This window comes from Balaenoptera musculus, chromosome 16 (assembly GCF_009873245.2).
Source record: "Balaenoptera musculus isolate JJ_BM4_2016_0621 chromosome 16, mBalMus1.pri.v3, whole genome shotgun sequence".
NCBI lineage: Eukaryota > Metazoa > Chordata > Mammalia > Artiodactyla > Balaenopteridae > Balaenoptera > Balaenoptera musculus.
The window spans coordinates 61,969,339-61,987,473 of NC_045800.1; the positions used below are offsets into that span (position 1 = coordinate 61,969,339).

Consider the following 18,135-nt stretch of genomic DNA (forward strand, 5'->3'; position numbering starts at 1 on the left):
AAAGGTAAGAGTTACAGCAAACTTTTCAGAAACGATGAAAGCCAATTTCTGTTGCTCTTCCTTCATTCCCGAATTTCCAAGTTTCCCTCCAGTATTTTTTTTTTCCATCTGAAGAAGTTTATATAGTTTTTTGGAGTGGGTCTGTGAGCAAATAATTCTCCTAGAATATCATGTTTTGACACTACAGATCTTACTTAAATCCTGTAAAGAATGTTGGTTTTTTTTCTTTAGCAGGCAGTTGGTCTAATTAGGTTCAGGCTGCAAATTCCAACCCACCTTTTATGGGTTGTAGTTCCAATGTCAGTTCAGTTTTCATAGCCTTTGCAGTACTATCCATATTTGTCCCTTTTGTGCCCCACACAGTGGCCAGTCTTGAACCTTGGTGGTGGTCTACCCCATATTTTAGTTCATAGATCCTTTGCTATACTGCTTAGGGTAAGATCTACGTGTGTACCTTGGAGGTGAGCTCAGGAGATCATACTGAACCTTATGGTTTCACTTTATTGAGCTCCCCTTCTTTGTGATATCCCCAACACTTACTTGCTCCCAAGGACCCCGCTTCTCATGATTCAAACCTGAAATTTTCCTTTCCCTACCCTGTCATATAATTCAACTACATCAACCTCCTGGGTCTAGTGAACAGAGGATAGAAAAATAGAAGAGCTGCCCCAGTGCTCTTGGAGCACAGTTCCTCTGGTTAGAAAAGAATTCTTCCCTTCTTCTGATTTTAGATGACTTCCCAGCTGCTGGTTCCTCTGTAGGAGTGCTTTGTTGCTGGGATGGGAGAAAACAAAAAAAGACACACAACAAACACACACACACACGCAAATCCAGGGAATTTCTCCCAGTCTCTCTTACTCATCTAAGTCCCTTTTCCCACTCATCAAACCAGAAATAAATGGCTCTTCTTGGAGATCTTTCTGTCTGCATCCAGTGCACATGTTTGGTGTCAGGCTAAGTTTGAATTCTGGCATGGAGAGACCAGAGGAAAAAATTTGGAAGCTCACTTCCATTTCAGCGCTACCTTGAGATCTATTTCCTTTTCCATTCTGCCCGCTGACATTTACTTTTCAGAGTCCTCAGATAGATATTCCATCCAGGGCTTTCAGTTGCATTCAGTGGGACAGACAGGAAGGAGTGTGCTCATTTCATCTTAACTGGAGCCAGAACCTCTATAATCTCTTTTTAAATAATTTTTGTTATGAAAATTTGAAACATATGAAATTATGAAAAATGTCTTAATATACAATACAAACCTCTCATGTACCCATTATCCAGCTTCATTATTTATCAACATTTGGCAAGTCCTTCATCTGTAACTTCCCACTCCCACTGTCACTTGACTTTTAAATGTGAAACTCTGATGTCATTTCATTTCATGTGGTTAATTTCTATAATTTTTGTGTATATTTGAAAGGAATGTGTAATATACAGCTGTTCAGTGTTCTGTTATATATGTGTCCATTACATTAAGTTGTTGATCATGGTGATAAAAATATATCCTTTCTGGTTTTTAAAATACTCTTTCTGATGCATTTTTTCTTATCCTGCACAATCCTTTTTGAAGTTCTGTAAGGTAATAATGTGTAGTTGTGTTATTCAAGTCTAATATATTGTGTTCCAGGGCGTTGAAATTTTTTTTTTTTTTGTGGCCTTGAATTTTTTGTTTAAAGTAATTATTTTAAGCTCTTCTGGAAATTAACAATTAAGAACTTTAGGACTACATATGATAAAGATATTATTCCCATGATGTATTGTTATCATGCCAGTACACTACATATTTGAGTTCCAGCTTGAAAATCTTAAAGGTTTGAGAAGTGCATTTTTAGTTTTGACAATAGCCATTCTAATGGGTGTGAAGTGGTATATCACTGTGGTTTTGATTTGCATTTCCCTGATGGCTAATGATGTTGAGCATCTTTTCATGTACTTATTGGCCATTTGTGTGTCTTCTTTGGAGAAATGTCTATTCAAGTCCTTTGACCATTTTTAAATTGGATTATTTGTTTTTTGTTGTTCAGATGTAGGAGTTCTTTATATAGTCTGGATATTAATCCTTGCTAGACATATGCTTTGCAAATATTTTCTCCCCTTCTATGGGTTGTGTTTTCATTCTCTTGATACTATAATTTCACGCACAAAAGTTTTTATTTTGATGAAGTCAGTTTATTCTTTCTTTTGTTACCTGTGCTTTTGCTGTTCAGACCAAGAAACCATTGCCAAATTCAGTGTTATAAAGATTTTCCCCTATGTTTTCTTCTAAGAGTTTTATAGTTTTAGCTCTTATGCTTACGTCTATGGTCAATTTTGAGTTAATTTTTTGCATAGGGTGTAAGCTAAGGGTCCAGCTTCATTCTTTCGCATGTGGACATGCAGTTTTCTCCACACCATTTGTTGAAAAGAGGTCTTCTCTTTGTTGAACGGTCTTGACACCCTTGCTGAAAATCAGTTGACCATATATGTTAAGATTTACTTCTGAGCTCTCTATATTTTATGTCATTGGTATATGTCTGTCTTTATGTCATACCACACTGCTTTGATTGCTGTAGCTTTGTAGTAAGTTTTGAAATCAGGAAGTGAGAGTCCTCCACTTTTGTTCATCTTTTTTTCCAGATTGTTTAGGCTTTTTGTGGTCCCTTGAGATTCCACATGAATTTTTTAAAAGAGTTTACTTTTTTTAAGAGCTATTTTATGTTTACAGCAAAATTGAGGAGAAGGTAGAGATTTCCCATATACCTTCTGCCCTTATGCATGGTTTTCATATAGTTATTTTCCCCTTCTTGTTCTGCATTTCTTTTGGAGAAATATTGGGAGATAGGAATGAGGTGTCTGCTAATGTCTTCAGCTACCCCTGTTTGTTGTCTTGAAATCATATATATCATAGCAAACCTTAACCTAACACTTTATACTTTCATTTGATGATAAAGATTAAGTTTTGTATTCTGTGAGAGTTGACATTTAGAAAATTCCAATTGAATAATCAAATATTGGTTAACAGCATATTGCTGGATTATCCTATAATAAGAATTGTTTAAACAGAAACATTTTAAATGAAATTTTATGTTATATACTAAGATTTTGTGACTGCTGGTGTTGCCAAAAATATGGCAAAGTAACCATAAAAATTTTAAGGCTTAGATAGGGCTTGAAATTGAAATGTATCTTAATTTTGGATAAACCAAAGATGTTTAGGCAAGGTGGAGAGTAAAAAATGGTTTTCCACATGCTTCCTCTAGACTACTCTTCTTCCTCTTCACTTCTACACACCCTGACCTTTGCCTTGTACAGTTAGTACTTTCTTGGCACTATTTTCTTTTGGAGCAGTGCTTAAACTGTCCTTATTGATAGCTGATTTTTTTTTTCACCCTGTAGTTTTCTAATGGTTCTTAAGTACATTAAAAGTATTTATTAACCATTAAAACTCCATGGCTACCTAATTTCCAAAAGTTGAATCGAAAATTGGAGATGTAGTTTTATGGAAATTTTAAATATTGAAAGAAGCTTACTCATCTCAACACATTAGCACATCCTAGTGGTTTTAGAAAATTTATATTGGTTATTATTTGTGTAGTTTCCTGGATGGTTTGTTTGCTTTTGTTTTAAATAGACTTTCTTTGGTTGATTTGTTCTTCTATGCAGTTGTTCAAGGAAGGGAAATTGCTACTCTTCCATTCTTCCCTCGTCAGACATGAGTTTCAGATTTTATTATTGCAATAAAAAGGCTCTATGGAGATGGCTTCACAGGTGAATTCTATCAAACATTTAGAGAAGAGCTAACACCTATCCTTCTCGAACTCTTCCAAAATATAGCAGAGGGTGGAACACCCCAAACTCATTTTACGAGGCCACCATCACCCTGATACCAAAACCAAAGATGTCAGAAAAAAAGAAAACTACAGGGCAATATTACTGATGAATGTAGATGCAAAAATCCTCAACAAAATACTAGCAAACAGAATCCAACAGCATATTAAAGGTATCATACACCATGATCAAGTGGGGTTTATCCCAGGAATGCAAGGATTCTTCAATATATGCAAATCGATCAATGTGATACACCATATTAACAAACTGAAGGAGAAAAACCATATAATCATCTCAATAGATGCAGAAAAAGCTTTTGACAGAATTCAACACCCATTTATGATAAAAACCCTCCAGAAAGTAGGCATAGAGAAAACTTACCTCAACATAATAAAGGCTGTATATGACAAACCCATAGCCAGTATCGTTCTCAGTGGTGAAAAACTGAAACCATTTCTACTAAGATCAGGAAAAAGACAAGATTGCCCACTCCCACCACTATTATTCAACATAGTTTTGGGAGTTTTAGCCACAGCAATCAGAGAAGAGAAAGAAAAGGAATCCAAATTGGAAAAGAAGAAGTAAATCTGTCACTGTTTGCAGATGACATGATACTATACATAGAGGATCCTACAGATGCTACCAGAAAACTACTAGAGCTAATCAATGAATTTGGTAAAATAGCAGGATACAAAATTAATGCATAGAAGTTTCTTGCATTCCTATACACTAATGATGAAAAATCTGAAAGACAAATTAAGGAAACACTCCCATATACCACTGCAACAAAAAGAAAAAAATACCTAGGAATAAACCTACCTAAGGAGACAAAAGACCTGTATGCAGAAAACTATAAGACACTGATGAAAGAAATTAAAGATGATACAAACAGATGGAGAGATATACCATGTTCTTGGATTGGAAGAATCAACATTGTGAAAATGACTATACTACCCAAAGCAATCTACAGATTCAGTGCAGTCCCTATCAAGCTACCAATGACATTCTTCATAGAACTAGAACAAATAATTTTACAATTGTATGGAAACACAAAAGACCCCAAATAGCCAAAGCAATCTTGAGAAAGAAAAACGGAGCTGGAGGATTCAGGCCCCCTGACTTCAGACTATACTACAAAGCTACAGTAATCAAGACAGTATGGTACTGGCATAGAAACAGAAATATAGATCAACGGAACAGGATAGAAAGCCCAGAGATAAACCCATGCACATATAGTCACCTTATCTTTGGCAAAGGAGGCAAGAATATATAGTGGAGAAAAGACAGCCTCTTCAATAAGTGGTGCTGGGAAAACTGGACACTACATGTAAAAGAATGAAATTAGGACACTTCCTAACACCGTACACGAAAATAAACTCAAAATGGATTAAAGACCTAAATGTAAGGCCAGACACTATAAACCTCTTAGAGGACAACATAGGCAGAACACTCTATGACATACATCACAGCAAGATCTTTTTTGACCAACCTCCTAGAGTAATGGAAATAAAATAAAAAATAAACAAATGGGACCTAAGGAAACTTAAAAGCTTTTGCAGAGCAAAGGAAACCATAAAGAAGACGAAAAGACAATCCTCAAAATGGGAGAAAATATTTGCAAACGAAGCAACTGACAAAGGATTAATCTCCAAAACATACAAGCAGCTCATGTTGCTGAATATCAAAAAAACAAACAACCCAATCCAAAAATGGGCAGAAGACCTAAATAGACATTTCTCCAAAGAAGATATACAGATTGCCAACAAATACATGAAAGGATGCTAACATCACTAATCATTAGAGAAATGCAAATCAAAACCACAATGAGGTATCACCTCATACCAGTCAGAATGGCCATCATCAGAAAATCTGCAAACAATAAATGCTGGAGAGGGTGTGGAGAAAAGGGTACCCTCTTGCACTGTTGGTGGGAATGTAAACTGATACAGCCACTATGGAGAACAGTATGGAGGTTCCTTAAAAAACTAAAAATAGAACTACCATATGACCCAGCAATCCCACTACTGGGCATATACCCTGAGAAAACCACAATTCAAACAGAGACATGTACCACAAGGTTCATTGCAGCACTATTTACAATAGCCAGGAGATGGAAGCAACCTAAATGTCTATCAACAGATGAATGGATAAAGAAGATGTGGCACATATATACAGTGGAATATTACTCGGCCATAAAAAGAAATGGAGTTATTTGTAGTGAAGTGGATGGACCTAGAGTCTAGCATACAGAGTGAAGTAAAGCAGAAATAGAAAAACAAATACTGTATGCTAACACATACAAATGGAACCTAGAAAAAAAAAGTGGTTCTGATGAACCTAGGGGCAGGACAGGAATAAAGACGCAGATGTAGAGAATGGCCTTGAGGACACGGGGAAGTGGAAGGGTTAGCTGGGATGAAGTAAAAGAGTAGCATTGACATATGTACACTACCAAATGTAAAATAGCTAGTGGGAAGCAGCTGCAGAGCACAGGGAGATCAGCTCGGTGCTTTGTGACCACATAGAGAGGTGGGATAGGGAGGGTGGGAGGGAGGGGATATGGGGATATATGTATACATATAACTTTGTTATACAGCAGAAGCACAACATTGTAAAGTAATTATACTCCAATGAAGATGTTTAAAAAAAAAAAAGGCTCTATGATATGTGTGTGCATCCAGGTGTGTATGTATTTTGAAAAAGTGAACTTCGGAGGTTCTTAGCTGGATGAAGGAATGTTTCACAGAGTTTCAGAAAGTTGAGTACTATGCGATATTGACCTGCTTTTCTATAGCATCTTCATTTAGCAAGAATATGTACAAAAGTTCTGTGTCAAACCTAATATTTCTGTGAGATGATTTTTGTGCCTACAGTTACTGTGTTGTTTTTTTTTTTTTTTAACTGTTAGAGACTTCTGTGACTTAAATTAACTTTACATTCCCCAGATCATTAAAATAGCTCTTTCTCTGCTGTTGAAAAATACTCACTTCTCAGAACAGAGTGAGCTGAAGTGTGAGCTTTCCTTATTTATACTGTCAGTAATGTCACTTTGAGGTATGAAAATGCATCTTTTCTAGACGTGAACATTAATCTTTACTGTATTTTGGCAGTCATCCTAGTGTCTTCATTGCAGAACTTTCAGTCTGATTCATTTCCTCTAAAAGAAATGTATAGAGATGTTTTAAAAATTATTTGGCATAATTGAAATCTAATATATTATTGCATTTTTAGAAGTGTCATTGTTGTACAGTAAAGATTATATTTCTGGTACCTTATCCCATTCCTCAGGTAAAATAACAAAGGCTTCTAAGATAATACATTCAAAGTCTTGTAAAGAATGCTTAACTTTTTCCTACCCTAAGTAAATCTTCCTTGGATCCTTTCTTACGCCTTTTCCACTTACCCACCTAATGTAATTTTTCCTTTCTTTGACTCTATGTTACTGTGTTCTTATAGCTCTTACCTTTTTTCCTGCGTTGCATTATGGTTATTTGAATAGTTGTTTTATGTCCACTACCAAATTATAAGGTGTTCTTGGGCACATTATGTCTTGCTCATCTTTGTGCCTCTTGCAGTACCCTCACAGTACCTTGCTCAATAAATAGCTAATGACTTAAATGAAATAATGACAGTTGGACATTTTGGATTATATGAAATTTTCTTAAGCCAGTGAGGCTAATGTAGGATGTTATGTCATTAATAACCATTCAGGATGACTTTCTTCCAAAAAGTACAAAACACCTTTACATTTTGTTTTTCTGAAATGAACTCTTAAAGCCAGAAAGGATTTAGGAATAACCACCTGTGCTGTGCATCTCCCTGCATTATTAGAGAAGAATAAGGCTTTTACTGATCACATAGCAGGATGGTAGTAGAGGTAGAAAGAGGCCCTAAGTTTTCTGTATGAACTCTAGTGTAATTGAACATTAATATCTGTTATTACTGTTAGTAATAACTTCAGATTTATTAACTGGCACTTAGGATACTAAGAAGCCTAAAATATACTTCATATCTTTAGATTTGCAGTCTCTTTGGCAAGTTGGCAGGTATACATGAAAATGATTTAATAAACAAGGTACCATAATAATGGTACAGAATGTTAATTCTACAGGAATTCAGAGGAAGAAATCAAGAGTGGTAATTATTTTACATAGCTTTTATGGACGATGTGGGATTTCATTTGCATCTAAAGAGGGCCTCGGGCTTCCCTGGTGGCGCTGTGGTTGGGAATCTGCCTGCCAATGCAGGGGACACGGATTCGAGCCCTGGTCCGGGAAGATCCCACCTGCCGTGGAGCAACTAAGCCCACGCGCCGCAACTACTGAGCCCGCGTGCCGCAACTACTGAGCCCACCTGCCACAACTACTGGACCTCGCGCGCCTAGAGCCTGTGCTCCACGACAAAGAAGCCACCGCAGTGAGAAGCTTGCGCACCACAGCGAAAGAGTGACCCCCGCTCACTGCAACTAGAGAAAGCCCGTGCGCAGCAACGAAGACCCAACGCAGCCAAAAATAAATAAATTAATAAATTAATTTTTAAAATAAAGAGGGGCTGGTCAGAGGAGTAATACAGAAATAGTTTGCCATGTTAAGACATTTAGAAACAATAATAAAACCAAGCCAGAAACTTGACTATCCTCACTTCCAGTCCAATAGCCTATTATATAGTCAATATTTTTATAATTATTAGGCATTATTCAAAATCTTATATTTCTATTTAAATCTGTCTGATGCCCAAAGTATTGTATTAGGCTTTGTGTATTGTATTAGTTACAGTCCTCATGTTTGTGCTTTCATGAAGACGTATAAGCCCAGTTTGTTGAGCTCTGTGGGTATATAAACTATGAATATGAAATCAATTATGAAAATATTAATTACAATAATCCTTATAGTTTGCCCAAGGAACAACTTGACGGACTAATCTGAAGCTACTTAATTCTGCTCTCAGAAGTCCATAAATCTTAAATATAGCAATAGGAGATGCTCATTTTTTCTCTGTTATTTATTCTCCTGTGTTCATTGCAACTATTGCTTTCATAGATTGCATGGACTTTGGGGATAACACACACCCTTTGCAGAGAAGAAGTATTACACATATCAGTGAAATAAATACACTTGTTGATGTTTGCACTACTGCCTAGTGTGTATTTAATAAGTTGTTCTAGGTTGTAGCTTTCGTAAAATAAATTACGAAAAAGTACATACGAAAAAGTGCATCCGTCTTTGTTGTGAAACACTGAAGTAGCTATGTCCCTCTACTGCAGTTGAATTGGGCACACTGTAATTTTAGTATGTGTGAAGTGTAAATTTTAGCTTGTGTGAAGATGAAACACTTGAGGGGTATTTTTGAGAACTTTGTTACTGTTTAGATTAAATCATTCTTTTCAGTAATGTGATGAAAGGATAATCAATTCAAGTATTTTGAAAGTATAACTAGCCATTAGAAAGCAAAACATTAGATGGAAAAAATCTTCCCAGTCAGATCTGGTGGAGCTCAGTCAGATTGAATAAGAAGAGTATTGAAATGGTTCAGATTAAGGAAGTTATAGCCTTTTTGTTGTTTAATAAAAATAACATTCTACTCAAAAATAACATTGAATGAAATAGTGTTAATATTACATCTAACGTAAACATACTATTTTATAACTGAAAAAATCTAGGTGAAACAAATGCCGCCCCCCCCCCCGCCTTTTATTTTTTTTTGCAAATAAGGAAAGATGAAGGCTGAGGACTGGGAATATGACTGGAACAAAAGAAAATAAATACAGCTTAATATTCGAATGGTCCTCAGAACACCAAAGAAAGATGGACTCTTGAAAAGTAAACAAATATTAACAAACTCATTTACTAAACAGATATTATCAAACTCATTTACTTAGATTTTTTATCTCTCATATAAATGGAAAAGATTGAGAATAGCAAGTGCAGGGAAAGGAATACCCTCATACACTGCTGGTGGTGTGTAAATTGGAATGTCAGTATTGAAGGGTAATTTAGCAGTATCTATCAAAGTCAAAAATGGGGGTAGGGGAGGGAAGGAATGGGAGTTTGGGATTAGCAGAGGCAAACTATTATATATAGGATGGATAAACAGCAAGGTCCTACTGTATAGCACAGGGAACTATATTCAGTATCCTGTGACAAATCATAGTGGGAAAGAATATGAAAAAGAATATATATATATATCTCTGAGTCACTTTCCTGTACAGAAGTAATTAACACATTGTAAATCAACTATACTTCAATAGAATTTTTAAAAACCTTAAAAACGATCACACTCTTTTAACCTAACAGTTTCATTTTTAGATATCTGTCCCACAGATATACTTGAATAAAAATAAATGCATAGGGAAAAAAGGCTCTGAGCTATATTTGTAATGGCAGAGTATGGAAACAACGTTACTGTATTAATTGGCAAATAGTTAAACAGTCATAGTGGAACAGTCATAGAATGAAATACTCTGTAGTAGTTAAAGAGGTATGTCTGTATATCCTTTGATGGGATATACAAATATGCATTCTTATTTTCCCTCTTCTGTTCTTTCTTCTAGGGAGAGTGGTGGAATTTCAGATGTATGAAAAAGAATACATAGTTTCTTATGTATTTCTCTACAACAACATTTTCAACAATAAAAGTGTATTCCTGTATTATTATTGTAACAAAAATGCAAGTAGTCTTGCTTATTCCACACAAAAATCTGTATCATGTCCAGCAAAACAATATTCCCATGATTTTCCTTTCTTTAGACTCTTCCTTTATTCTCTTCCCGTAACTTGATTACACCCTGGGCAGAAGGGAAAGTGAGTGTGGATCCCTAGGTTCTATGACTCTGGCCATACAAAGCTTTTGAGAAATTCTCACTGGGGTGTAAGTTTGAATGAAATGGCAAGGCAGAGGGGCAAGATGTCACCATAGTCCAAGACCTTGGCTTTGAACCTTGGAAGTCCTTAAACTGGATCTTATCACTGCCTTGGAATTGGTTGGATTCAGAGAAGCTTCTTTAGACTGAGTAATATCATGGGAGATTAAAATTATAAACCAGATTGCAGATTGCCAGTTTATTAATTTACCATAAGAACTAGAAACTCCCATCTTCTGATCAACATGTTCTCTCTTTGAAGGCAATCTAAATAGGAAGTACAAATTACTTAGTGAGCATGGAAATAGAATAAAAGAGAGTTAAGTGTATAATTAAGATACTTAATGGCTGAGGCTCTGATGGCCTACTGAATCCAATTCTATGGTTAGTATCCAGCTGCCACTGGGATGACTAGAGTGAATTCTTGTGGGCACTCCAGATAGTGCTGATTTTATAATGTGGTTCTCAGAGAGCAAACATATTTCCAGGTTCATGGAGTGCACTGACCCATCAGCTATGTATACTAGCTCTAGACAGAGTCTAGAAATACAGATATAAAGGAGACTCAGTCCTTGTTTTCTCAGAATCTTAGTTCATGTAGACTAGACACTTTGAAACCTTGAAGTTTTAGTTAACTGAGGTCTGAGTTTTGTTGATAGCCAAATTTAGGTAGATCTCAGAAATTTATTTTGGCCTCAGTATTAACAGATGTTGCTTTTAACAGTAGTGCTGGGTAACAGTCAGAAATAGTACAAAAGAGGTTTATGTAGGCCAGTGTCAGGAGTGGAAGAGCCAAGCAGTTGTTCTATAAATGTGCAGTTGCCAGAGGTCATAAATACCAGAGGCATAATAATATAGAAAGTGCAAGCAGATATATTAAGTCAGGCTCAGGATAAGGTCTGGAGTTCTAATAGTTTGGTAAGTTGAATCAGGATGTGCCAGTAATCAGAGTATCAGGATATGAATTTGATTTGAGTAAGGCTTATCTTACTAGGGAAATTCACCATGATATGGGTTGATTTCTGAGACATTATTGGGCCTGAACCCACTAATAGGTCTGGCAAATTACAGTTCTTGGCTGAGGAGGATGAAACATCAACCTGGGCCTGCCTTTATTTTCCTTTAAATGAAAAAGTTTGAGTAAAACTCTTCCCCCAGAGTAATCTTTAAATTTTATTTGCATCATCTAAATTTTTTTATAAATTAAAAAGGTACACATATTTTACATTATTTTAATTGGCATGCACATATTACTTTGTATTCTGTCTTTAAACTTCACTGAAGATGCTTGCATGAAATACTGTTTGTCTGGATAAATACATAAGCATAGTTTTAAAACTGAAATAGTATGTGATAAAAATCTCCCTATCTTGAAAAAGCTTTTGACAATATTCAACACCCATTTATGATAAAAACCCTCCAGAAAGTAGGCATAGAGGGAACTTACCTCAATATAATGAACGCCATATATGACAAACCCACAGCCAACATCGTCTTCAGTGGTGAAAAACTGAAACCATTTCCACTAAGATCAAGAAGAAGACAAGGTTGCCCACTCTCACCACTATTATTCAACATAGTTTTGGAAGTTTTAGCCACAGCAATCAGAGAAGAAAAAGAAATAAAAGGAATATAAATCAGAAAAGAAGAAGTAAAACTGTCACTGTTTACACATGACATGATACTATACATAGAGAATCCTAAAGATGCTACCAGAACACTACTAGAGCTAATCAATGAATTTGGTAAAGTAGCAGGATATAAAATTAGTGCACAGAAATCTCTTGCATTCCTATACACGAATGATGAAAAATCTGAAAGAGAAATTAAGGAAATACTCCCATTACCATTGCAGCAAAAAGAATAAAATACCTAGGAATAAACCTACCTAAGGAGACAAAACACCTATATGCAGAAAACTATAAGACACTGATGAAAGAAATTAAAGATGATACAAACAGATGGAGAGATATACCATATTCTTGGATTGGAAGAATCAACATTGTGAAAATGACTCTACTACCCAAAGCAATCTACAGATTCAATGCAATCCCTATCCAACTACCAATGGCATTTTTCACAGAACTAGAACAAAAAATTTCACAATTTGTATGGAAACACAAAAGACCCCAAATAGCCAGGGCAATCTTGAGAAAGAACAATGGAGCTGGAGGAATCAGGCTCCCTGACTTCAGACTATACTACAAAGCTACAGTAATCAAGACAGTATGGTACTGGCACAGAAACAGAAATATAGATCAGTGGAACAGGATAGGGAGCCCAGAGGTAAACCCACACACATATGGTCACCTTACCTTTGATAAAGGAGGCAAGAATATACAATGGAGAAAAGACAGCCTTTTCAATAAGTGGTGCTGGGAAAACTGGACAGCTACATGTAAAAGAATGAAATTAGAACACTCCCTAACACCATACATAAAAATAAACTCAACATGGATTAGAGACCTAAATGTAAGGCCGGACACTATAAAACTCTTAGAGGAAAACATAGGAAGAACACTCTTTGACATAAATCACAACAAGATCTTTTTTGATCCACCTCCTAGAGTAATGGAAATAAAAACAAAAATAAACAAATGGGACCTAATGAAACTTAAAAGCCTTTGCAAAGCAAAGGAAACTACAAACAAGACAAAAAGGCAACCCTCAGAATGGGAGAAAATATTTGCAAACGAATCAACGGATGAAGGATTAATCTTCAAAATATATAAACAGCTCATGCAGCTCAATATTAAAAAAACAGACAACCCAATCCAAAAATGGGGAGAAGACTTAAATAGACATTTCTCCAAAGAAGACATACAGATGGCCAAGAAGCACATGAAAAGCTGCTCAACATCACTAATTATTAGAGAAATGCAAATCAAAACTATGAGGTATCATGTCACACCAGTTAGAATGGGCATCATCAGAAAATCTACAAACAACAAATGCTGGAGAGGGTGTGGAGGAAAGGGAACCCTCTTGCACTGTTGGTGGGAATGTAAATTGATACAGCCACTATGGAGAACAGTATGGAGGTTCCTTAAAAAACTAAAAATAGAATTACCATATGACCCAGCAATCCCACTACTGGGCATATACCCTGAGAAAACCATAATTCAAAAAGAGTCATTGACAGATGAATGGATAAAGAAGATGTGGCACATATATACAATGCAATATTAATCAGCCATAAAAAGAAACGAAATTGAGTTATTTGTAATGAGGTGGATGGACCTAGAGTCTGTCATACAGAGTGAAGTAAGTCAGAAAGAGAAAAACAAATACTGTATGCTAACACATATATATGGAATCTTTAAAAAAAAAAAAAGGTTCTGAAGAACCTAGGGGCAGGACAGGAATAAAGACGCAGATGTAGAGAATGGACTTGAGGACATGGGGAGAGGGAAGGGTAAGCTGGGACGAAGTGGGAGAGTGGCATGGACTTGTATATACTACCAAATGTAAAATAGATAGCTAGTGGGAAGCAGCCGCATAGCACAGGGAGATCAGCTCGGTGCTTTGTGACTACCTAGAGGGGCAGGATGGGGAGGGTGGGAGGGAGACTCAAGAGGGAGGAGATATAGGTATATATGTATATGTATAGCTGATTCACTTTGTTCTAAAGCAGAAACTAACACACCAGTGTAAAGCAATTATAGTCCAATAAAGATGTTAAAAAAAAAATCTCCCTGTCTCATATCTCACCCATCTCCCACCCCCGCTGGCACTATTGCTATTACTATTTTGTGTGTCCTTCCAGAATTAATAAGAACATACAAATATGCATTCTTGTTTCCCCTCTTTTTACATGAAAGGTAGCATACTATATATGTTGTCCCACACCTTGCTTTATTAAGATAACAGTATGTTTTGAGAACCTTTCCAAATCTATACATAGTTTTTTCATTTTCTTTTTATTGCTATGTGGTATTGCCTTGTATATATTGATATTTGTCGTAGTTTAACCAGTTCTCTCTTGGTGATCACTGGGGTGGTTTTTAGTCTTTTGCTGTTTGTTACAAACCATGTTGCAATGAATGTGTGCGTGTGTAGTTTCAAAGGTGTGCAAGTATATCAATAGCGTATTATATCAGAAGTGGAATTGCTGGGTCAATATATGCAATTTATATAGGTGATTTTGATGGATATTACCAAATTGCCCTCTGTAGATTGTACCAATTTACACATTCCTCAGCAGTGCCATTTCTACAGCATTGCCAACTAGTATGTTTTAAAACTTTTGGATTTTGCCAGCTTAATGAGTGAAAAACAGTTTGTCAGTATAGTTTTAATATGCATGTCTTATTATGTGATATTAAGTATCTTCATAGATTATAGAGCCATGTTTACTTCTGTTTTTCAACTGTCTTTTTATATCTTTAGCCCAACTTTCTGTTATTTTGTGAAATAATATTTTAATACTTCTTAATGGTTATCATTTTTAATATTTATACTACATTGTATTCTGTCATTATAACATTGTTTATCTTTCTGTAATTGGACACTTGATCTCCTTTTGAAGTGTGGCTATTATATTTATTTTTCTGGGAACAGTTTTGAAAAGGTTTCCCCCCCTTACGTTATTTATTTGGGAATCAAGAATTTTGGGATCTATTGTAGGTTTTTGTACTAATTAGCTATGAGTAAACTACATAACTTATCTAGATCTTAGTTGCTTCACCTTTAAAATAAGGATGTTGAATTAAGTGATTTTCTGGTTCTGTGACCCTTTGAAAGTTACCAAAAGCAATACATTAAGCATGATAGTTTAAAAATAATAGATATAGAAACACAGCAGTGATATACTGTTACAGGTTTTTTGGTTTTTTGTTTTTTTAAAAAAAACAACTTGTTCTGTTTCTTGTTGGATAGATAATGCTTTTCTTTGGTAACAAGATTATCTTTTACTTGCTTCTCTTGACATTTCTTGATTAGAAATACCTCTTCATCTTTTTTCAGTTGCAATCAAAGCTATTTTTTAGAGGCATGCCTTTTTTTGGGAGAAGGATGGGGACTGATAGGAAGGAGAAAAATGCACTGATTTTGATTTAATTTAATCCATGTCATAAATCTGCATGTTAATCTTCATTACTGCATAACTGCTGCCAGTTGGCCTATTCAGTTTTCCAGACTCAGTTGGAAAGCTGATCTCCTTAAATCTGTTTAAACGGTCTCTCATCAAAAATTAACACATTCACCTAGTTACACTATTTCTTCAGTACAAAGCTGAGAATTAAATTATAATAGAGCCTGTTCTCAGTGGGATAATTTTTTTCCTCTGTTTACTTGGCATCTATTGGAAATTACACTAGAGTAGATGACTAGATATATATATTGATGTGTACTTTGGGGAATGAGATTAAAACCAGTGGTGAAATGAGATGTAGACAGTAACATTTGAATTACAACATCAAATGTAAGTGGAGTGTTAGTATAACTCAGAACCTCCAAACTTTAAAATCCTCTGGAGCCATAGCATACAGGTATGGATTCTCAAAGCTAATAAATCTTGAATATATGATATGGTCTTAGTCCCTCCCCCCCCCAATTGAAGTAGATTAAATTTTGCCATACCTTTTTTCACCAGAGGTATGGGACCATTAAAGAGATGAAAGAAGCCCTAAAGCTCCTGTAGGTAGTTCTCTCATCAATGGGTATACTCTTCTCTGAGGAGGAGAGATGTACTTCCTTTGTGCACAACTGTTTAGTAGTAGAGTTGAGACTAGATCTTGGGTCATTGGATTCCTATTCCATTTCACTTTCTACCATATTCCTTAGTGTTGTCATTATTTTAATTTCTTTCCCCTTTTTGTCTTCCACATCTTCTATGCAGTTAGATTTTTTTTTTTTTTTTTTTTTTTGCCACACCACACGACTTGCAGGATCTCAGTTCCCCAACCAGGGATTGAACCCGGGTGCTCAGCAGTGAGAGTGCAGAGTCCTAACCACTGGACCACCAGGGAATTCCAATGCAGTTAGATACTGATGTGTGTCAAACACTGATATCTGATAGTTTTGTTTCTCTTTGGAAAATTTTATTTTATTTTATTTTTGGTTTCTAAACTTAACCATCCTGATCTAGGTGCTCATCACAATAGTTTTGGTTATTAGCTGCCTCTGACTGTACTCATTACTTCCCTGTTAGCTCTCTCTGCCTATGGTTCTTTGTAGTTTATTCTATTCACTGCTATTAGATAGATTGGAATTCTTTTAAAAATGTTTGCATCATGTTATTTTCCTTTTAAGGACTTCAGTGGCTCCCTGTGTGTTGTATATGTGATCAAAATTCTCAGTGCAGCATTCAAAGGATCTTCTCAAGTGATCACAGCTTTCCTATTTGATCATTTATATATTCTCCATATCTGATCAGATGTTGTAAACTTTTCTTCCAGCCTTATACCCCTTGCCTAGTCCAGCTTTTGAATTGGTTATGTTATTTGTCTTTCACATTGAGAACTTTCAAATGCTCTTTTCTTTCTGTTGTCAGTGATGAATAATGTTTTCTCCAGATATGAATGTTTTAGTTGTGCTTGTCTTTGTTACAGACGAAAGCAGTGCTATGTATGAATGCATTTGTGGGTTTGGAAAATGTTAATTTTTAAATGAATCAGAAGTTGACGGATGGAAGAAAACATAAAAGACAGTCTCCTTGGTGCTGGAATTTGCTAGAGTATGTGCAATAAAATGAGGTGATTTCTAGGATTGGAAGGGATGTAAGAATTGTGGTGCTGAAGCTTAGGTCATAGCATATAGGAGAAAAAATTAATTATTTCCCACTTTATCTTTAAGGGCAAGATTTAGCTCCAACTTTGGCAGTGGACCTAGGTTGAATGAAGGAGGCTAGGAGAAAGGTTTACTTAAGAGATTATAGGTATAGGTCCCAGAGAAGAATCAGTAACCACCTCGGTGATGTTAGGAGACAGCTAAATAGTCTAACTTGACCTGAACCCAAACAATAAAAGATATAGTTTTCTTAGTGTCTTGGGGTTGAGAAATGTACGTAAATGTTCAGAGCCAGTACCTGTATAATTTGCAACTTGACATTTTTCATATTAAAGTAAAATAGTTAAATATTTTAAGCAGCTGTAATGTAACAGGCTCTATGTTAGACTGTGTGTTTTCAAAGAGGAAAAGAATAATTTTGGCCTTAAAGGAAGCTCAGAAGCAATTGTGTATATTGAGGGTTGCGGGGAGGCAAAGTTATGTATGAACAAATACGTGAATATGTGGATATACATACAAAGTGCAAGGTAATTTAAATCAGGAAGAAATAAACTATGCTTTGAGAAAATCAAACGGGAGAAGTATGGATACTTTGTGTGATTTGAATGAACTGCCACTACAAAAAGTCATGTAATCAAGAAGAAATGTCTGTTTCTCCTTCAGTCACCTGCAGATGGCCTTACAGTGAGTTCTTTTGGTGTAGCACTTTAGTAAATTTCTCAGACATCCATGGCTGCGTCCTC

General features: G+C 35.8%; 1 protein-coding gene across 4 annotated transcripts in view; it reads left to right on the plus strand.

Moving 5' to 3' along the window:
* MICU1 (mitochondrial calcium uptake 1) overlaps positions 1–18,135 on the plus strand; it is a 220,716-nt gene that overhangs the window by 17,592 nt on the left and 184,989 nt on the right. The gene's annotated exons all lie outside the window — the stretch shown is intronic.